This window comes from Protopterus annectens, chromosome 1.part0 (genome assembly GCF_019279795.1).
Source record: "Protopterus annectens isolate FY-2018-M chromosome 1.part0, PAN1.0, whole genome shotgun sequence".
Taxonomy (NCBI): domain Eukaryota; kingdom Metazoa; phylum Chordata; order Ceratodontiformes; family Protopteridae; genus Protopterus; species Protopterus annectens.
The window spans coordinates 239,718,925-239,741,687 of record NC_056725.1 but is presented as its reverse complement, the minus strand read 5'-3'; the positions used below and the strand labels follow the sequence as shown (position 1 = coordinate 239,741,687).

At 46.6% G+C, this 22,763-nt stretch overlaps 1 protein-coding gene across 2 annotated transcripts in view; it reads left to right on the top strand.

Annotated features, from left to right (window-relative positions):
- VTA1 (vesicle trafficking 1) overlaps window positions 1-22,763 on the top strand; it is a 1,322,571-nt gene that overhangs the window by 951,907 nt on the left and 347,901 nt on the right. The window lies entirely within an intron of this gene.

The window sequence follows — 22,763 nt, the reverse complement described above, 5'->3', positions numbered from 1 at the left end:
TTCAACATCGAGGCCTTGGTGGCAGGATTGTCTCAGATGCCTTCAGGACCATTTTCAGTGTCGAAGTCTTTGATATTTTACCCATTAGTTCTGAATCATACATTGCACTGATGGAGTCATTGGGAGTGCGCATCAGCATCGGGATGTCCAGGATCCTGGAGCACATTACCCGGCACCCCACCTAGTTGATGGCTAATAGAGATAATGCCCTCTACCTTGGCTCCACTGCATGACACCCCTCACTTCAGAGCTTTTGGATCTCTATCTGTCTGAGAGTGAGTCAGTTGCAAAAGGCCTACATAGACCCCTACACGTCAGGAAAAAACCTTTCCTCAGATGAGTCCATCGTGAGTGTTCTTAGGAACAAGAGGCACTTGGACTGTCTGTCACACTCCCCAGTGGTGGTGAGGGTTCCTTACAATTCCTTCGAGAGGAACCTACATTTTGGAAAATCTTAGAAGTGATGAGGCCCTGAGATCTCCCTCACTTGATGGAGAGTGGCTGCAGGAGGCCTTTTAGACCACCCCTGGAACATATTGGATTATCATTCCAGTGTACTACATTTTGGACTTTGTCATGGAAAGGGTCTATCTAAACCTGGATGTTGCTGAGCCTCGGACCACCCAAGAACAGACTTTATTGGACAAGGCCACCTGCTTCTGGATTCATTGTTACAGTTGCAGCTATGAAAAGGGAACCCTTTGAGAGCCCAGAGGCTCATCCATCAGATAGAGATTTATGAGCAATGATCACCTTGAAGAAGGATGTATTTGCGTAATGCACATTTGCTTTTAGGACTGTTAACTACCTTACACACCATAATCTGTTTTCATTGAGAACTTGCAGAAGAAAAAAATGACTCCCCGAAAAAGTTGCTTGCCATTGACATTCATCATCAGATAGTCATAGAGAGCAGCTATGTAGAACAATACATTACAGACTATAAGGTTCATAGCAGCCAGTGGAGCAGCCAAAGCTGCTGTGACAGGCATAACCATGAGGAAGCAGACCCATTGTGTGGGGTTGCAGGGAACTTTAAGGCATCTTTCCATCAGTTCCCCATTTGATGGGTCAGCCCCTTCTAGACTTCATCCAGATTTCCTGTCCTACTCATTCAGTAATTGTCTCCTGCACCTTTACTCCCTGCCACTAACTGCATGCTTTCTCCAGTTCTCATAGTGGCCTGGGAGGTTTCATACAGCCTCAGTCTCTTCAGTTCTCTTTCTGTCTACCTTATTTGATGCAGGCTCAGGTCTATTTTCTGTAAGAGTTCACTTTGGCAGCTGTATTCAAGTTATACCAAGGATTCAACTTTACAACTCATGCAGCACAGAGAATTTGTAAAGCCTTTCTAAGAGGGTTATTCCTACTGAGTCCTCCTCTTATGGATCTCATTCCCCCATGGAATGTTAATTCTATTTTAAAGAAGCTCACTTGACAGCCCTTTAAACTAGTGGCTTCTTCTGATCTCGATTACCTGTTTTGAAAAAAACATTTTTAGTGGCAATTACATTAATAAGGAAGGGTCTATGAACTGCAGGCTCTCACATGTTGACCTCCCTATTTCATTTTTCATAAAGATAGGGTCTTCATCCTTTATTCCTAAGATAACTTCAGGAGTAAGCATGAATCAGTCTGTTAACTTACCAGTTTTCTCCCAGAATGCTCAGACAATGGAAGAGGATGCACTACATTGTCTTATGTCTGTGGATATCTGTGCTGCTGCTGCAACATTGACTTCACTGCATATTTGCGCAAAACACTATCAGCTGGATGTGATCTCTAGATCCATGTCTTTCTTCAGTACTGTTGTACTCCATGGTGTTGTGTCGTTGTGCCACACAAGTTGTTTAGCAGTGGACTGTACTTCATTTTTAAAGTGAATGGACTATATAATGTAGTAGGACTTCATTATCCATGTCTGTCCACATCAGCAAACCCACTGACCATTCCACTTCCAGATTATCTCCTTCCTGATAGGCATTGTTAACCTATCCCAAGTCCATTTCTAGGGCAGAATTTTCACCCATGTAGTTTTCCTACAGGGATATTCCTATGGGAACTACAGCAATGAGATTGATTTTAGCAAATTCTATCTGTAGGAGTAAATTGTGAAACAAGGGGAATTTTGAAAGTTGGTGGAGGAGTTCACACTCTGGGAGATGTGCAGATGTCAAGTTTGGTTGCACTTGTGGCAACCAGTACTTCAGTTTTGAAGATGTGCATGGATAATGAAGATTCATTTTTATGGTAAGCACATAACTTTTGATGTTAAGTTGTCTATCTCGCCTTCATTCTTGCTGGATGGGTTCGGAGCCGACCTCGGCTCCGACTCGGCCACTCTAAAGCTCGAGAGTTGGTTCCACCGGCTCGAGGCCCCCCTTATATCCCACAATGCTAGGCGTGAATTACCTCAGATCTCGTTTGCCGCTACAGCGATCGAGGTGTTGTTTTTCTACCGGCTCAGGCTAGTTTATTAAATCAGTCTATTTGAACTAGTTTAAATCCCCTTTCTTAACTTAGTTTCTCATATTTCCCTTAGTTTAGTGGATTTTATCCCTTTCTTCCATTATTCCCCTTTTTTTCCCTCAAGAACTTATAAGTTCTTTCCTTAGGCCTTCGGGCCCTGCTATCCCTAAGTGGAGTGTTTGTGTTTTGGTAGGGATATTTAAATACCTAAACTAACTAACTAATTTTTATTAGTTTAATTTAGTTTAACTTTTCTTATAGTGTAATCGGTGTGGGTGTGTTCTGTGTGGTGGTTACACTTTCGGTTCCTTGATAATGTCCAAGGATTCAAAGGTCTCAGGCTTCAAGAAGTGTGACTCGTGCTGTCAGAAAATGTCTCTGACAGACGGTCACACTTCTTGTGTACTGCCTGGGACCTACACCTGCAGGACTCCTGTGCTGTATGCCATGGCTTCAGCCCCAGAGTCCTGCAGGAAAGAAAGAACAAACTCATCCTAAGGGGTTTGCTCAAGCCTGAAGGTTCCCTAACTGCTTCATCGGGGAAACCTTCCAAGGCTTCTAAGACCTCGACTCCAGTTTCTGGGTCGAGGCCTAAGGCTTCGAAGCCTACTGCTACATCGGCTCCGGCTGGAGCCGATGAGTCTTTGACTACAGTTTCTGTGGTTCCCTCGGCTCCGGCCGGAGCCGAGGTATTGGAGATTCCTGGGTCGGCTCCGATCAGACCATCGGAGCCGACATCTAGAAAGAGGTCGAGGTCACCATCCCTTGGCTCCGTTCATTCGGCTCCAGCGTCTCCCTTGCTGTCTGAACGGAGCCACAGATCTCACTCCTCCAGGTCATCGAGGCTCTCAGATCATGACCTCCAGAGGGTAGTGAGTCGACTTCTAAAGTCCGAGGCACTGGCCCAAATGCTTCAGAGCCCGACTCATCAGTCGATGCCTCAACTTATTCCTCTAAATATTCCTCCTCTGACTCCTTTGAGCTCGGAGCCGGGGCGTCTCGGAACCGAGACTGTGGTAGCGTCGGAGCCGATACATTTGTCTTCGGCTCCGTCGTCGGCTCCGATTTCTTCTTTTGAAGAATCTCGGCGCGGACTTCCTCGTCGGCTCGAGGGGTGAGTGGCATCGGACCCTTGTCCGACCCCCCTCTCCCTCTCGGTGCTTCGGCGCTGGTGAGTTCGGCTCCGACATTGGCCTCGGAGCCATCTCTGTCGGTGCCGAGGGAGGTTCTCAGCTTCTCTGAGCGGGGACCTCTGGCTCTGCCTGACAGGGGTGCGTTCGAGGTCTTGCGGAGTGTGTTGGAACCTTGTTCAACTCCACAGTCGGCTCCGTCCGCCCCTCCCTCTTCGGTGCCTCAGGTTATGTCTACTCACTCCCTCATCCCAGACCGCAGAGAGTCAGCTCCTCAAGAATCCCCTGTGGGGATCTCATCCTCTTCCGAGGCCTCCCCTGAATTGGCAGGGGAGCCCCCTAGGAAGAGAAAGTGTAAGAGGAAGCACATAGACTCACCTGAGTCTGTCACCTCTGACACAGATTTAGAGGATTCCGAGGGTTCCCCCCGTTCCCCTTCTGAAGATGTCTCCTTCACGGACATTCTAGAGATCCTGAAACAGAGGGGAAATTGGCCAGCCCTTAACCCTTCGGAGGATGAATCTGTGTATCTTGAGGCGTTTGGCTCTCGGAGGATGAATCTGTGTATCTTGAGGCGTTTGGCTCTCGCCCTTCCACCTCCTGGGTGTCCCCCCCCTTTGATCCCCTCATGCAGGTGGTGGCAAAGAAAGCCTGGACGGCTCCTGACTCAGTGGACCCTACCCCCAGGAGACCTTCTAAGTTTATAACAGCACCAACTGACAAACAATTTCTGACCAAAGGTGTTACTGTGGATGCTATGGTGGTAGCTGCTGCCACCAAGAAGGAACTAGCTGATCCTTCAGTGCCTGTCCATCCCCCTAACAAAGAATCTAGGTCTATGGACAGGTATGGGAAGCGGATGTTTTCGTCAGCAACCTTTGCAATGCGTTCGCTGAACTACCTATGCCATTTCACCCATCTCCAGAGAGACTTGATCAAGGAAGCGAGTGAGATGTTGAAGGATCCTACAGCTGCAGATTTTCAGGACAAAATGAACACCCAGCTGACTACCCTGAATTCGATAGCTAACTCCTCCATGCGCCTCCTTTCATATGCGGCTGATGGAGCGAGTAGAGCCGAGGGACAGGTGTCGCCTTACGGCATGCCTGGATGCGACTATGCAATTTTGGACCCTTTAAAAGCGTCTTTCACTAATTCCCGTTTGATGGATCACCTCTCTTTGGTCCTCAAGTGAAAGAAACCTTGACTAGGTGCGAGACGGATGGCAAAACTCTATCTGACGTCGGAGTCCGTTTTTCTACTCCTTCTAGACCTTACCCCAAAGGCCAGAAAAGTGGGAAAATGTGGTTCCAAACAATCTCAAGGGAATTTGCCTGACGACAGAGTCGGTTCCCCTCAGAGGCAGAGGAGGGAACAATAATGGTAGACGTCGCCCCAGAGGCAGAGGGGGTCTGCAGAACCAGGGCAATCGAGAAACCTTTTCCGATAAGCCCTTTCAGCATCCCTGAGGTGTTGCCCGACTGTCCACCTTCGGAGGCAGTCGGGGGAAGATTGTCACTGTACCTAGAAGCCTGGCTATCCCTAACTCAAGACAAGTGGGTACAGTCCATCATTTCCGAAGGCTATTCCATTCCCTTCGTTCGCATTCCAAACCAATCAAAAAAATCCCTTCCAGAGGTTCCACCCACTCAAAGGGATCTTGCAGCTTTGGAAATTTCAAAGCTGCTTGCAAAAAGAGCAATTCAGCCAGTTCCAGCAGACCAGCAAGGATCCGGAATCTACTCCAGGTTCTTTTTAGTTCCAAAGAAAACAGGGGACTGGAGACCAATTTTGGATCTCGGTATCTTGAACAAGTCGGTCAAGAAAACAAGATTTCGGATGGTCCATCCTTCCCCTATTGGGAAAGGAAAACTGGATGTGCTCTATAGACCTTCAGGATGCGTACTATCACATAAAAATGAACAGACGCTCCAGAAGATTCCTCCGCTTCAGGCTGGGAACCAGTCCTTTTCAATTCAGGGCCCTGCCCTTTGGTCTCACCACTGCCCCGGTGTTTACCAAATGCATGGCAGTGGTAGCTTCTCACCTGAGACGTCAAAGATTCCAGGTGTTTCCATATTTGGACGACTGGCTCCTCACAGCTCCCACCAAGCATCTTCTTCTAATGGCCAGGGACTACACCTTTCGCATTTGTCAAAACTTAGGCATTTCAATAAATTGCGAAAAGTCTGTTTTGTCGCCTTGTCGTACTATTACCTTCATAGGCGCAAATCTAGACACAGTCAACATGTCTGCGAGACTAACAGATCAGAGAATAACAGACATACACAAACTGGTCTCGCTCCTCTTCAGCAGCAACAGAGTCAAAGCCAGGTTAGTTCTGAAAGTATTGGGGATTATGGCTGCCATACCTCTGCTTCCATTAGCCAGATTCCACATGAGAATCCTTCAATGGATGCTCTTCACACAATGGTCATACCAGCAACTTCCGATGTCCCACACCATTATGATTACGCAAACATGCAGGAATCATCTTCTGTGGTGGATGTCTTCCCCTCAGCTCTTCTTGGGAAGGCCCTTTGTTCCTTCCCCTCCGGTTGCTACTCTGACAACGGACGCCTCCCTGATCGGGTGGGGGGGGCATTATCAGGGCAGAACTGTCCAGGGCACATGGCAACCAGACAAATGCCACTTGCACATAAATGTTCTAGAGATGAGAGCAGTGCTTTTAGCGTTGCAAGCCCTTCAAGACTCTCTTCCCTTGGGAACGATAGCAATCCAGACGGACAATATGTCTGTAGTGTGGTATATCAACAAACAAGGCGGAACCAGGTCCTATCCCCTGTGTCGAGAAGCACTCAGACTGTGGCAATGGGCGATTTCTTCTCAGCGGTTTCTGATAGCAACGCACATCCCCGGGAAGTCCAATCAAATCGCGGACAAGTTGAGCAGAGCTATCCTCATGCCTCACGAGTGGTCTCTGAAAGACTCTGTTGTGAGAGAAATTTTTCTCAAGTGGGGTCAGCCTTGCTGCGACCTTTTTGCTACTCCCCAAAACAGCAAGTGCAGAGATTATTTCACCCTATTCCTTTACCAGGCCAGCCCAGCAGAGACGCTCTAGTCCAAGTTTGGCCCCGGGACTTCTGTATGCATTTCCTCCCTTCCCACTAATCTCTCAAGTGATACAGAAAGCTATCGCTCAGAAGGCCTCATTGATCCTCATTGCTCCTTACTGGCCTCAACAGGTTTGGTTCCCCTTTCTACATCAATTTCTGTTGGAGCAACCTTGGCATCTGGACCTAGTTCCAGATCTTTTGATCCATCAGTCGGGTCAGTTTCATCGCTCCCTTCCCTCTGAACCTCACTGCTTGGTTCCTCCAATTCCAACCTTAGCCAGGCTTCCTCAAATATCTCACTCTGTTCGAGATATTTTGATAGCTTCCCATAAATCTTCCACTCGAAAGATTTATCTGAGTAAGTGGAAACGTTTCGCCTATTGGGCTCAAGGAAGGGACATAGATCCTTTCACTGCTTCCATCCAAATGGTCCTTGATTTTCTAGCTGAACTCTTCCATGCAGGTTCATCTCCTTCTACTCTTAAAGTTCAATTGGCAGCTATTTATACCTTTCATGTGGGCATTTCAGAGTCTGCCATAATGTCCCACAAGCTTTGCAAAGCTTTTTTGAAGGGAGTTTTTCTACTCAGACCTCCTATAAGAAATCCTCCTCCTCCTTGGGACCTAAATTTAGTTCTCAGTTCTTTGATTCTCCCCCCTTTCGAACCTGCAGCCTCCTGTTCTTTAAAATTGCTATCATGGAAGACTCTCTTTCTGGTAGCTATTACTTCAGCTAGAAGAGTTTCAGAACTTCATGCACTCAGCTGTCGACCTCCTTATCTGTTGTTCCATAAGGACAGGGTATCCTTACGAACCAACCCGTCCTTTTTACCTAAGATAGCCTCGGCGTCTAACCTAAATCAAAGCATTGACCTCCCTGTGTTTTTCCAGAATATTCTAATAGGTCTGAACAAAAATTGCATTGGCTAGATGTTCATCGTCAGTTAAGGTACTATTTGGATAGAACCAAACAATTCAGAAAATCTGACCAGCTGTTTGTCTCTTATGCAGAAGGCAGAAAGGGACTTTCTGTTTCCAAGGTATCACTATCTAGATGGCTAACATCTCTAATTTCCATTGTTTATGAAATCAGACACCAAAAGCTGCCTAACAAACCTAAAGCCCATTCCACCAGAGCTTTGGCTACTTCTATAGCCTTCCAAGACAGACTGCCTATTGACACCATTTGTGCAGCGGCTACTTGGGCTACTCCTCACACTTTCATTTCACATTATAAGTTGGATTTAGCTTCTAGGCATAGAGCTAACTTTGGTTCCACTGTTCTCAAGAGTCTGTTCGTTAGGCCACCCGGGACAAGGTGCTAGGGACGCGGTCCCATCCAGCAAGAATGAAGGCGAGATAGACAACTTAACATATAGAAGTTATGTTCTTACCATAACGTTCCATGTTAGTTGTCTTCTTCTCGCCTTTCTTTCTTGCGTCCCACCCTCCTTCCCCCTGGCCTGGACAGACTTAGAGGAGTTTGATTGTGACCTCTCTTTCTACCACCTCTTTGCGATAGGTATATGCTCTGCTGTGCATATTTTCCTAGATCAGGCTTAGGTCACCTTTCTCTTTCCCTTTGTTTATAGAGGTGGACTCTTTTCCAGTTTTTTCCTGGTTGTATTATTAGCTGGGCCTAGCTCACAAACGAGATCTGAGGTAATTCACGCCTAGCATTGTGGGATATAAGGGGGGCCTCGAGCCGGTGGAACCAACTCTCGAGCTTTAGAGTGGCCGAGTCGGAGCCGAGGTCGGCTCCGAACCCATCCAGCAAGAAAGAAGGCGAGAAGAAAACAACTAACATGGAACGTTATGGTAAGTTATGTTGTGTTAAATGGCAGCAAGGGGTCCATCTGATAGTAATGAGTAATAATGGCTAGAAGAACCAAGCAATTGTTCCTTGTTTCTGCGGTGGAAAGATGTATAGATACCAGATGCATTTTGCTCACGAATTGATTTAGTGTAGTAGAAAAGAGAAATAGAAATGAAAGTTTACTTATGTGAGTAGTGGTAGGTTGGTTGATAAAGATGGCTGTTATTCAAGGTCTTAAAGTTCAGGATTAATAAGACATATTAGCTAGGGAAAGCAGAAGGTAAGGTAAACCACTCTGAAGGTCTTTAAAGCCAGGTATGGAAAGATAGTGGAGGCATAAAAGTTAAAAAGACTCAAGCTGCTTCAGGAAGGGGTATGACAACCATCTGTGATTCACTAAGGCACTGACCAAGCAAATCAGCAACTGTAGATGTTCTTCATGTTTCACTGTTGCAGTCATTACATTTGGGTAATCTGCTGGCAGGTTGCCCTCAGTCGGCCTGAATTCCAAAGTCTTGGGTCCTGCGTCGGTTGCTGTCTTCTCTTCCATGACGTCTTTCTTTAGTCTTTCTTGCCGTGCGGTGCCCGAAGCAGAAGCATTTCGCAAGTGCCGGTCGGCCGACTACTGAAATATTCGAGTTTGAGTTTCAGAACCGAAGTCTTCACTAAAGCTAAGTACCCCATTGGGGAAACTTTTTTCTTGCTTTTTACCGATGTCAGAAAAAGTTAATAATTGTATTACTTGTGGGAAGCAAATACCCATAAGGATTTCCATTTATACTGTATTCCTTGCCTAGGCCCTGATCACAACGTGCCTGGCAGTTGGTTTTATGCTAGATTTAGCCAACGCAGTATTAAGCGTCTGTATATTTTTGCATCAAAGTATTTTGGAAACAGATTTAACTACCCAGAAATGTCGTCGGATAGCAATCCGACTACCGGAGTACATAAAAAACGCAAAGAAAAGGACAGAGAAAGGCAGTCAAGATCCAAAACCAACAATGAAGCTTCTCCTAAGCCAGTCGCCGGTACTCAGTGAGGTGCTTTTGCAGCCCATGATACCCGCTACCTTCAAGCCGCAGGCCTCTACCGACACCCATGTAGAGTACGGCATGCCGCAAGATACTCAAGGTATTGGACCGACGGATGTATCTCCCTCGGATGGGTCTGGAGCCACTGAGCAGTTACCGGCGTCTGAGGGTGTATTCAGACCTCAACATTTATATATCAATCCGATGACAGCTGCAAAACCAAAGGCAAAGACAACTTCTAAAACTAAAAAAACTGACACTTGAGCCATGTGCACAGGCCTCTATGCCTAAAAAACAGATGATCAAAATGGCTGAAGACCTTATTACTTTGATCAGAGGTACCCATCCCTCTCCAGATAAGAGGCCTAGGCAAGACACTGATTATGAATCTTCAGATCAGGTTTCTATTTCTTCTGATTCCTCTTCTGATCAGGAATTATCTATACCTCCCTATGAGGATTCTGATGCTGAGGAGTCTCTTCCATCTGCATCTCCACCAGAGGATTATTCATTTGGAGAAACCTTGCATACTTTGAGGGAGCATTTTCACTGGGAGAGTCAAGTCTTCTCAGAATCAAAAAAGAGGCTCAGGGATTTCCTCCTTCTCCCTCAGCACAAGCCTTTAGTCATTCCCCCTGTTTTAGGCATTGTGGATTATGTATTTTTGGAGTCAAGCTTGACCCCTGACTCCTTACCTCTGGCTCCCAGTAAGCCTGACAGATATTACAGGGTCCCTGACTCACATAAATTTTTATTTAGAAACCCTGCTGCTGACCCTGAAACTATTTCACAGGGTCCAAAGGGAGTTAAGGCCCCAACAGCAAAAAACCCTACCCCCTCTAACAGAGATTCAAGGGCACTAGACAGATGGGAAAAAGGTTTATACATCTGCAACCTTGGCAGTAAGTGCCTTAAACTGTTAATTTCACATGCTTAAGCACCAACAACATGTTATGGGATTGCTGAAACAGAAAATGATGTTGATTTCAGGATGTGCAGAAAATAAAGAATTGCAGGAATTATTGCATGCAGCTGAAGAAGTTGGAAAGCATACTTTGCAATGTGGTTTTGATTCTTTAGAGGCCTCCTGCAGGGCTGCAGTTACAGGATCTGTGATTAGGAGGCATGCCTGGTTAAAGGAACAACATTTGCCTGATCATGTTAAAGCTAAATTGCTAGATGCACCTTTACAGCATGATTCTTTGTTTGGTATTAAGGCAGAAGAGGTTTTAAAGAAAATGGAAGGCAAAGCTAAGTCTATGCAAACTGTTAGGCTTCTTACAAGTGCAGCCACCAAGATTCAGTAAGCACTGGCCTACAAAAAATTGATCCTTTCCTGTGTCAGACAGCGCTCAAAGGGGCAAATCCAGATGGCCAAAGGGTTCCAGATACCAGGCGCAAGATTCATACAGGTCAAAGCAATGGGGCGCATCTACCTCCAAATCAGGGGGAGATAAAGCACAAACCTACAGAAAACAGTCCCAATGACTTCCCTCTGCCTACACCAAACACTTATCTTTTGACAGCACCCCTAGGGGGAAAATTAGCACTTTTTGCTCAAAATTGGCAGTTAATAACCCAGGACAAGTGGGTACTAAATATAGTATCACAGGGATACAGATTCCATTTCCACACACTGCCAATGGCAAACGGTTGGCCAGATCTGTGCAAAAATCAATGGGCAGAGGCACAGAAACAGGTTACGTCCCTCATGGATATGGGGGCCATTCAACCAGTACCAGAACAGGAAAAAGGACAAGGTTTTTACTCAAGACTATTCTTGGTACCCAGAAAGGACAAGGCCTGGCGGCCAATACTGAATTTATCAATTTTGGACACATACCTGGACATTCCAAATTCAAAATGCTGACTTTGTAGCAGCTTCTGCCCATGCTGGGCAAGAATGCTTGGCTGGTGACATTAGTCCTAAAAGAGGCATACCTGCATGTCCCAATAAGACAATCGTGCAGAAGATACCTCAGATTCAAGGCTGTCTTAATGCATTACCAATTTGCTGCACTGCCCTTTGACTTGTCTACTGTGCCCAGGGTCTTTACAAATTGCCTGGCACCAGTAATTGCCTTTTGCCGACAAAGAAGCATACAAATATATCCTTACTTGGACGACTATCTCATTCAAGCAGAGAACAAGGACACTCTTCTTCGACACCTGGCATTTGTGAAAAGGCTTCTGACATGCCTAGGGTACACCATAAACGAAAATAAATCACAACTGGTACCCTCTCAAAAATTAACATTCCTGGGTGCAAGCTTGAATACAACTGCCCAGATGGCTTACCTTACGCCAGACAAACAAAGGCAACTGACTACTTGCTTCAAACTGATGGCAACAAAAACCCAGTCTTCTGCAAGACAAATTCTGCAGGCTCTGGGCTTCATGGCATCCTGCATCCTACTAATTCCATATGCAAGACTGCTTATGAGGAAACTTCAATGGTACCTAAAAAGTTTATGGAGTCAACATTCACACAGTCTGGAAACAAGGATTCCTCTCATTCCCTGCCTGCAACAGGAGCTTCTGTGGTGGGCAAAGGTCTGTCTCCAAAACATGGGACGGCCCTTCACTCTACCCCCTGCCAGCCAAACCTTAACAGACGCATCAGGCTATGCCTGGGGGGCCCACATGGCAGGAAGATGCATTCAGGGCATATGGGCACCAAAACAAATGCATCTACATATCAACCAGAAAGAGATGCTAGCTGTTCAAAATGCCTTAACAGCCTTCAAGGATTTACTTCATCCAGGACAACTACTGATAAAGACGGCCAACACCACAGTCATGTGGTATATAAGCAAGCAAGGGGGCACACACTCTTACCCCCTTTGTAGATTAGCCATGGCACTGTGGGACACAGCTTTGACTTACCAAACACATCTTCAAGCTCAATTCCTGCCAGGAAAACAAAACACTCTGGCAGATGATTTAAGCAGAAACCTTATTGATCTTCACGAGTGGAAACTAAATTCACAAGTCTTCAGCATGATAACAGAGAAATGGGGGAGCCCAAACATAGATCTATTTGCCTCTCCTCAAAATTATCAACTGAAAAGATTCTTCACAAGGACTTATCACAGACAGGCATAGAAAGTGGACTCCCTATCCTTCAATTGGAAAAACCTATCAGTTTACGCCTTTCCACCTCTGCCTCTTCTACCCAAGGTCCTCCTAAAAGTCAGACGAGAGGCCAAAGATGATATTAATTGCCCTGGACTGGCCCCACCAATACTGGTACCCAATCCTAAGGAACTTGTCTCAATACCAAGATATTGGACCTTGCCTCAAACACCACAACTACTGTCCCAGCAAAATAATCAGATCCTGCACAATCAACTACAGACTGTAAACTTGGCAGCATGGCTAATCAGGTTATCATACAAACAACACCTCTCAGTAAAGCTGTGATGGATGTCATTTTGGAAGCCAGAAGGCCTAGTACTAGAAAATCTTATGTTGACTAATGGAAGAGATTCTGTGCTTGGAATCAAGCACAAAGAACTGATACAGCAGAACCAAATATTCCTCGGATATTACAATACTTAACTGAGATGCTTGACAAAGGCCTATCTTTCTCATCAATCAAAATCCATGCCTCTGCCATTTCGGCTCATTACAACACAGAGCCACCAATCTTTTCTCATCCTTTACTAAAGCAGTATCTTAGAGGAGCCAAAATTTAAGGCCCCCTAGAAGATCACATTACCTGCATGGGACCTCAATTATGTGTTGGAAAAACTCACCCTGCCTCCATTTGAACCAGCTGCTACCGCTGATATAAAGTTCTTATCATGGAAGCCAGCTCTACTAGCAATTACTTCATCAAGAAGAGTTTCAGAGCTACAGGCCCTCATGGCTGTAGAGCCTTTTATCATATTTTACTCGGACAGGGTGTCGCTGAGGACAAATCCTACTTTTATGCCTAAGGTGGTTTGCAGTGTGGCTCTTAAAGAAACAATTCATCTGCCAACTTTTTATCCAAATCCGCAAAACAAAGGGGAGAGAATTCTGCATTCCTTGGACGTTCACAGACAGTTAAGATTCTACTTGAGCAGGACTAAAGCTCTAAGAAAAACTGAGCAATTACTAGTGTCATATGCTGCAGGATCAGAAGGAAAGGCTATTTCAAAGCAGACAATTTCAAAGTGGATAAGCCACTGCATCCGTTTCTGCTACTTACACCATGGTAAACCTGTGCTCAAGGGCAGTAGGTCTCATTCCACCAGAGCTGCAGCTACTTCAACAGCCTTTCTCAGAGGAGTACCAACCAAAGACATTCTAGAGGCTGCTACTTGGAGATGTCCTTCAAGGATGCATCTGCAGTCATAACATATGGGTTGTCCTGCCTCAGGCAGCCCTTCGGTCGGCCGGATTCCAAAGTCTGGGTCTGGCCTCGGCTGATGTCGCACTTCACCCGACGTCATAGCTCCTGGGGTATAAAGGCATCAGCCGACGCCATTTTCCTCAGTCTTTCTTGCCGCGCGGTGCCCGAAGCAGAAGCTGTTCGCAAGTGCCGGTCGGTCAGATCCAGAGATTTCAGCTACCGAAGACTTCTAAAAAAGCTAAGTACCCCGTTGGGGACTCTTTCTTGCCTCAGCCGATGTCAGACAAAGTAAATAATTGTTTAACTTGTGGGAAACAAATACCTCATAAGGATTTCCACTCTTACTGCCTTCCTTGCTTAGGCCCAGACCACGATGTATCAGCTTGTTTAGCCTGTGCTTCCTTCAACCGACGGACACTTAGATGTCGGTCGGAGTTTGCTGAAGAGTTTTTTGGCTCCGCTTTTGCATATAAAATGCCGTCGGAGACTCTGACTACACATTTAGCCAAAAAACGCAAGGAAAAGGACCGACACTCGCGGCCCGCGGTTTCGGCTGAAACCATGGTTAGGCCTACCGCGAGTGTCTCGGTTTCGGCTGAAACCGAGTCCTCAGTTCTTCCTTCGGCCGAAAGCATGCCTCCGACAACCGAGGCCACAGAGGCCCCGGCTGAGTCGGCTACAGAAATTCCTACCGAAGAAGCAGGCACACAAGATTTGTCCGACACCATTCCGTTGGACATCTCTACTCCTGCACGTGGGGCAGCTAGACCCCCTGCTTCTATGTCTATCAAGGCCTTCTCCAGGGCTAAAGCAGCTAAACTTTCAAAGGCCTTACCTACAAAAGCTCCCTCTCACAGACCTTCCTCAAGTTCTCAGATTCTCAGCCTTGCTGAGGACCTTATTTCTTTGATCAGGGGATCCCAACCTCACCCAGACAGGGCCTCACAACCCCCTCCTGAAAAGAGGCCTAGGACTGAACCCCCTGAACCTCTCTCCTCTGACACTTCCTCGGATGGATCAGATTTATCAGACCATCAGGAAGGTCCATACTCACCTTATGAGGATTCTGATGCAGAAGACTCCATTCCCTCTGCCTCCCCCCCCCCAGAAGAATTTTCATTTGGGGAAACTCTACACTCTATGAGGGAACACTTCCAATGGCAGGGTCAGGATTTTTCTGATTCTAGGAAAAGGCTAAGGACTTTTTTACACTTACCACAGCATAGGCCTTTAGCCATACCACCTGTAGTATCAGTTGTTGATGATGCATACAATGATGCCAGTTCTGCCCCTGATTCTCTCCCCCCGGCCCCTGCCAAACCTGACAGATATTACAGGGTCCTGGATCCTCACTTCCACTTGTATAAGGCCCATGCTGCTGACCCAGAAACCATTTCTCAGGGCCCTAAGGGTGTTGCAGCTGCCTCTGCCAAAAACCCCCTACCCTCTGAAAGAGAATCAAGAGCATTAGAGAGATGGGGTAAAAAGGTTTATACATCTGCTACTCTTTCTGCCAGGGCTTTAAACTGTCAATTTCACATGATACAGTACCAGGAATTTTTGTTAGATCAGCTGAATAAAAAGCTTTCCTCTCCTGAACCTTTAGACCATAAGTCCCTTCAGAATTTGGTACACAACTCTCAGCAGGTCAGTAATCATTTCTTAAAATGTGGCTATGATGCACTGGAGGCTTCATTTAGATCAGCTATGACTGGAGCAGTGATTCGAAAGTATGCCTGGCTAAAAGAGCAATCCTTGCCAGACCATGTTAAGTCTAAACTCCTAGATGCCCCTAGGGAGAAACAAAGTTTATTTGGCTCCCCTGCACAGGAGGTTCTAAAGAAAGTGGAAGAAAAAGCAAAATCTGTCCAAACAGTCAAGGATTTTCTGCAGGTCCAACCTCCGAGGTTCAGCAGAAATTGGCCTTCAAAGAATTGGTCCTTTCCAGACACCTCCAGAGCACAGAGAGGCAGAAATAGATGCCCAAGAGGCAGAGGTCAATCAAGGGGTGCCTACAGGGGTCGTCAGTGGCAACCTGCCAACCAGAGGAGTGCCGCCACAGTTGCGACTGCAACCACTTCCACAGGACAGACACAATGACTTGGCTCTGATTCCGCCTACCAGGGAACAACTGGAAGCACCCTTGGGCGGAAAGCTAGCTTTATTTTCAAAAAACTGGCATTGCATTACAGGAGACAAATGGACTTTGCAAACAATAGACAAAGGCTACAGGTTTCACTTCCACACTTTACCAAAAAAGAGAGGAATGCCAAACCTTCCACCAAGCCAGAAATCAAAGGCTATAAAACAGATCATCAACTTACTAAGGATGAGAGCAATAGAAAAGGTACCATCTATGGAACAAGGCCAAGGATTTTACTCCAGACTATTCCTTGTACCAAGAAAAGAAAATCAATGGAGGCCTATTCTCGACTTGTCCGCACTGAACACATATCTCATTGTACCAAAATTCAAGATGCTGACCCTACAGCAACTTCTTCCCATGTTGGGCAAGGAGTCTTGGCTGGTGACTCTAGATCTCAAGGAGGCATACCTGCACGTCCCTATGCGACCAGATTGCAGAAGACACCTCAGATTTCTTGCAGGATCAGAGCATTATCAATTCTCAGCATTGCCCTTTGGCTTATCTACTGTGCCCAGAGTATTCACGAAATGCCTGGCATCAGTAATTGCACATTGCAGGCTTCAGTGAATTCAAATTTACCCATACCTGGACGACTGCCTAATACAAGCGGACAACAAGACTAAAGATTTGGCCTATGTCATACAACTGCTGCAAGCCTTGGGATACACAGTCAACATACAAAAGTCAAGACTAGTGCCATCCCAAAGGATAACATTTTTGGGTGCAGAACTGGACACAATAACTCAGATGGCTTTTCTCACAGAAGAAAAACAAAAGCAACTACCAGTCTACTTCATGGCATTGACAACACAAACTCAGCTTACTGCAAGGAAAGTCCTGCAGGCCCTGGGTTACATGGCATCCTGCATAATCTTGATCCCACATGCCAGGCTGCATATGAGAAAATTACAATGGTACCTAAGGAATGTATGGTCTCAACACAGACACAGTCTAGAAACCCTGATAACAAACATTCCATGCCTGAAAAAAGAATTCCTGTGGTGGGCTCAGGCCTGCCAGACCAACAGAGGATTGCCTTTCCACAAACCACAACCAAGGCAAACCATCACCACGGATGCCTCAGACCTAGGCTGGGGGGCACACATGGAAGACAAGTGTATCCAAGGCCTATGGTCCCAAGACCAGCTGAATCTACACATAAATCTAAAGGAGATGCTGGCAGTGAAGCATGCAATCGAGGCATTCAAATCATTCCTCCAGCAAGGACACCTGCTGATAAGGACGGACAATACCACAGTCATGTGGTACATCAACAAACAGGGAGGCACACATTCCTACCCTCTATGCCGGATGGCAATGGACCTGTGGAACCTAGGCCTGAATCTCAACATTCAACTGCAGGTGAGATTCGTACCAGGAAAAGAGAATTCACTAGCAGACAGCTTAAGCAGAACTACCACGGATGCTCACGAATGGATGCTGCATCCAGACATCTTCAAAACCATAACAAAGAAATGGGGAATGCCAGATATAGACCTGTTCGCCTCCCCACTCAACCACCAACTGAAGAAATTCTGCTCAAGAGAATACCACCCACAAGCCTGGAGGGTGGACTCCCTTTCTTTCAGCTGGAAGGCCCTGACAGTTTATGCCTTTCCACCTCTCCCATTGATGTACAAAGTTCTACTGAAGATCAGGAAGGAACAGCCAAAGGTAATTCTGATAGCTCCAGACTGGCCAAGGCAGCATTGGTACCCGCTATTGAGAAGCATGTCTCGGACGAACTCATGGCCTCTACCTCTATGGCCTTTACTTCTAACGCAGAACAACTACAAGACCCTGCATCCAAACTTGAAAACGCTGCAGCTAACTGCCTGGAAAATTGCATAAAACAAAACCAACCTGTTTTATCTCAGAGGGTCAAGGACATTATCCTGGAGGCTCCCAGACTCTCCACAAGGAAAACATATTCAGCCAAATGGAAGAGATTCCTCATTTGGAGTGCATCAAAGGGAACAAATGTCACACTGGCAAACCTAGCACACATCCTAGAATACTTAGCAGAACTGTTCCACAATGGCCTGTCCTACTTTTCCATCAAGATTCATGCTTCAGCAATTTCAGCAGAGTACAACATGGATCCTCCTGTCTTCTCTCACCCTCTCCTCAGACAATTTTTGAGAGGGATCAAAAATGTAAAACCTCCAAGGAAACCACCTCTGCCTGCATGGGATCTCAATTTTGTGCTGGAAAAATTAACACTTCCCCCTTTTGAACCAGCAGCAACAGCAGACTTACAGTTCTTATCTTGGAAAACTGCCTTCCTGCTAGCAATCACTTCAGCAAGAAGGGTATCCGAGTTACAGGCATTAATGGCAGTGCAGCCTTTCCTTATCTTTCACCAGGACAGAGTGTCTCTGAGAACCAATCCTACTTTCATGCCAAAGTTGGTATCCAGGGTATCCTTGAACCAAGCTATTCATTTACCTACATTCTTCCCTAACCCACAGAACAGGGGGGAAAAACTACTACACACCTTGGATGTACACAGACAACTGCGCTACTATCTGGACAGAACTAAGACCAGCAGAAAAACTGACCAGCTTCTGGTAGCATATGCAACAGGAGTGCAAGGAAAAGCAATTTCAAAACAGACAATTTCAAAATGGATAGGAAATTGCATTCGATTCTGCTACTCTTTTCATGGAAAGACAACTCCTGAAAATATGGCTACCAAAGACATTTTAGAAGCTGCTACTTGGAGCTCCGTGCATACATTTGCCAAGCATTACAATCTTCCTTTATACTCCAGATCCCGAGCAGGTTTTGCAACTGCAGTTTTACAAGGGATCTTAACTACACCATCATTATCTTAGTGCCTCCTCCCCCAGTTTGGCTATGGTATTCTACCCATATGTTATGACTGCAGATGCATCCTTGAAGGACATAGTACAGTTCTGTACCTACCATAAATGTAGATGTCTGATAGGTATGCATCTGCAGTCAGGATTACCCACCCTCCTTCCCCTCTGTGGTATTCCTAGGGTACTTACCCCTCTCTTAGCTAGCTGGGGGAATCTATTATGGTGTATTTGTTTGTGTGTATATATGTATATATACTTTTTGATTTCCACTGTTTGGAATTTTCTACTTTGATACAAATTTAGCCTTCCTAGAGGGCACCTGGCATCTGGGGCAAGAAACACTGAGGAAAATGGCGTTGGCTGATGCCTTTATACCCCAGGAGCTATGACGTCGGGTGAAGTGCGACATCAGCCGAGGCCAGACCCAGACTTTGGAATCCGGCCGACCGAAGGGCTGCCTGAGGCAGGACAACCCATATGTTATGACTGCAGATGCATACCTATCGGACATCTACATTTATGGTAGGTACAAAACTGTACTTTCTGTTCACACCTTTACAAAGTATTAACATTTGCCTCTCTACTCTAAGTCCAGGGCAGGCTTTGCCACTGCAGTGCCGCAGGGCCTTATAGCCACACCTAATGCTGTTTAGCTCCAGACTCCCAACCATAGCTTTGGGATTCTACCCAAATGTAATGACTGCAATAGTGAAACACAAAGAACATAGTGCAGTTGTGTACACTTACCATAAATGTAGATGTTCGAGTGTATTCACTGTTGCAGTCCAGGTTACCCTCCCGCCATCCCCCTGTCATTCTGACATTTATCTTTCCTTCACTATCTTCTACAACCTATGTGATGTATTTGCTTGTAGATGAAGGTAAAGTTTATATTGATGCATGTATTTATATATATATAATATTGCTACCTTTTTGGAGGCACTTGACATCAGAGGCAAGAAAAACTAAAGAAAATGGCGTCGGCTACATGTTTTATACCCCTGATGACCTGACGTCATGGAAGAGAAGACAGCAACCGGCACAGGATCCAAGACTTTGGAATTCAGGCCAACTGAGGGCAACCTGCCAGCAGATTACCCAAATGTAATGACTGCAACAGTGAATACACTCAAACATCTACATTTGTGGTAAGTGTACACAACTGTACTTCATAAGCTATTCGAATTTAAATTCAAGGCTTTTGAGATAGTGAGGTACAGTAAAGAGAATTAAGAAAAAAAAAAAAAAAAAAAAAAAAAGGAATGGTAATGCAATGTGCTGAGCTTTAAATCTTACTTTAGGTGACCCTGTGCAATGGTTGGGACTCTGAGGTACTTTGGAAAATTACTACATTCACTACTTGAGCATATCCCTACAAAGTACACTTGGATCACATGATCTCCAGCTATGGTCTATTGCTTCTGTTATGATGTTTAGCTTCTCATACAGGGACTTCACCTTTTCTGTATTGAAAAGGTGACATCCCACTTGTCTGTGGATGACTATAAACCAAGGTGACCATTTTGTTACAGGACCTAAAATGGGACACGAGGGCTGCCCTGGGAAGCCAGGTCTGCAATCCCATTCTCCCAGCCCCCATGGGAGTGGAGATAGGGCAGCCATGTCATCTCATACTGGGGCAGGCAGGTTGGCCTCCCATCCTTCACCAGGCACTGTGGGATGCCACTATGTGAATAGCACCACCCAGGAGGCAAGAGGCCACATGCCAGGAGGCTTGAAGCAATGCACATTCGTCGGCGCCTGGCACCATGGGGGTGAGAGACTTGAGGTGTGCCACAAAAAATGCAGAGATGAGGGGACCCAGAGCCATCTCCCCTGCAAGTTTGAATGCCCTAGGTGCAAGGCAAAGTGGAAAACCAGTGTCACAGAAGTCTGGATGGGGGAACTGTCTGTGGCTTCATGGCGCAGCAGAGTTCCATGAGGCTGGGAAGATCCCCTGAGAGGCTCCAAGAGCATGCATGACACTGCAGGATTTGGCAGCAGTTAGGAGATATGTAACCCTGGAAAAGAGCTCTCTGTCATGGGTAGAAGTGGAACCCCAGAGGGGATCAGTCCCAATGGAAGTCTGGAAGGGAGAGAGAGAGAGAGGTGGAAAGTGACTGGTACAGGACAGCTCTCGCCTGGGTATGGACCTTGTCCCCCTCTGGGACAGACGACTGAAAGAGGGAGAGAGGCAGATAGTGGCAGGGCTGGGCGAGCTCCTTCCTGGGTGATGGGGGGTCAGGCAGAGCACCCCATGTTGGAAGTCCTTAAGGGAGCAACTGGCAGACATTGGTGGGGCCTGGAGAGCTCCTGCCTAGGTGAGTGGGGTCAGGCAGAGCTCCCCATGATGGAGGTCCTTGAGGAAATACCAGGGTGGGCGGCAGAGGGGCCTGGACAACTCCTGCCGGGATGAAGACATCCATCTTCACCCCATAACCGACTGCATCCTTGAAAAATCTCAAAGTCCTTAGAGCTGCTCTGGATGAGAAAGCAGGGGGACTCTGAAGCCTTCATGAGAGTGGATCTGCCCCTCAGCGGCCTAGGGAAGTTCCGGAGGAGCGGATGGGATCAGAGTGAAGCTTCCTTGAGAGGGATGACCTTCAAGGATGCATCTGCAGTCATAACATATGGGTTGTCCTGCCTCAGGCAGCCCTTCGGTCGGCCGGATTCCAAAGTCTGGGTCTGGCCTCAGCTGATGTCGCACTTTCCCCGACGTCAGAGCGGCTGGGGTATAAAAGCATCAGCCGACGCCATTTTCCTTGGTCTTTCTTGCCACGCGGTGCCCGAAGCAGAAGCAGTTCGCAAGTGCCGGTCGGTCAGATCCTGTGATTCAGCTACGAAGACTTCGAAAAAGCTAAGTACCCCGTTGGGGACTCTTTCTTGCCTCAGCCGATGTCAGATAAAGTAAATAATTGTTTAACTTGTGGGAAACAAATACCTCATAAGGATTTCCACTCTTACTGCCTCCCTTGCTTAGGCCCAGACCACGACGTCTCGGCCTGTTCAGCCTGTGCTTCCTTCAACCGACGAACTCTTAGACGTCGGTCGGAGTTTGCAGAGGAACTCTTTGGGGCTAATTTTGCATATAAGATGCTGTCGGAGACTCCGACTTCGCATTTGGTGAAAAAACAGAAGGATAAGGACTGACACTCACAGCCCACGGTTTCGGCTGAAACCACGGTTAGGCCTACCACGAGTGTATCAGTTTCGGCCGAAACCGAGTCCTCGGTACTTCCTTTAACCGAATCCACTCAACCGACCACCGCGGCCCTGGAGGCTCCGGCTGAGTTGGCTACTGAGCTACCTACTGAAACCAGTGTCCAGGAAATGTCTGACACCATTCCTTTGGACAAGTCTACTCCTGCAAGTGGTGCAGCCAGACCCCCTGCATCCATGTCCATTAAGGCTTTTTCCAGGGCTAAAGCTGCTAAACTTGCTAAAGCTTTGCCTCCCAAGACTACCTCTCAGAGACCTTCTTCTAGTTCTCAGATCCTCAGCCTTGCAGAGGATCTTATCTCTTTAATTAGAGGTTCTCAGCCTCACCTGAACAGGGGCTCTCAACCACCACCAGACAAAAGGCCCAGGACTGAGCCCTCTGACCAACACTCTTCAGATGAGTCTACGGATGGATCTGTGTTGTCAGAGCACCAGGAAGAGGCTTATTCGGCCTACAAGGATTCTGATGCTGAAGAATCTATCCTTCGCCTCCCTCCTGAAGAGTTTTCCTTTGGTGAGACACTACACTCTATGAGAGAGCATTTTCAATGGCAGGGTCAGGAATTTTCTGATTCTAGAAAGAGATTAAGGACCTTTTTACATTTACCTCAGCATAGGCCCTTAGCTATACCTCCTGTTTTTAATGTTATTGATGATGTGTACAGTGATGTTAGTACAGCCCCTGATTCTCTCCCTCCGGCTCCTGCCAAA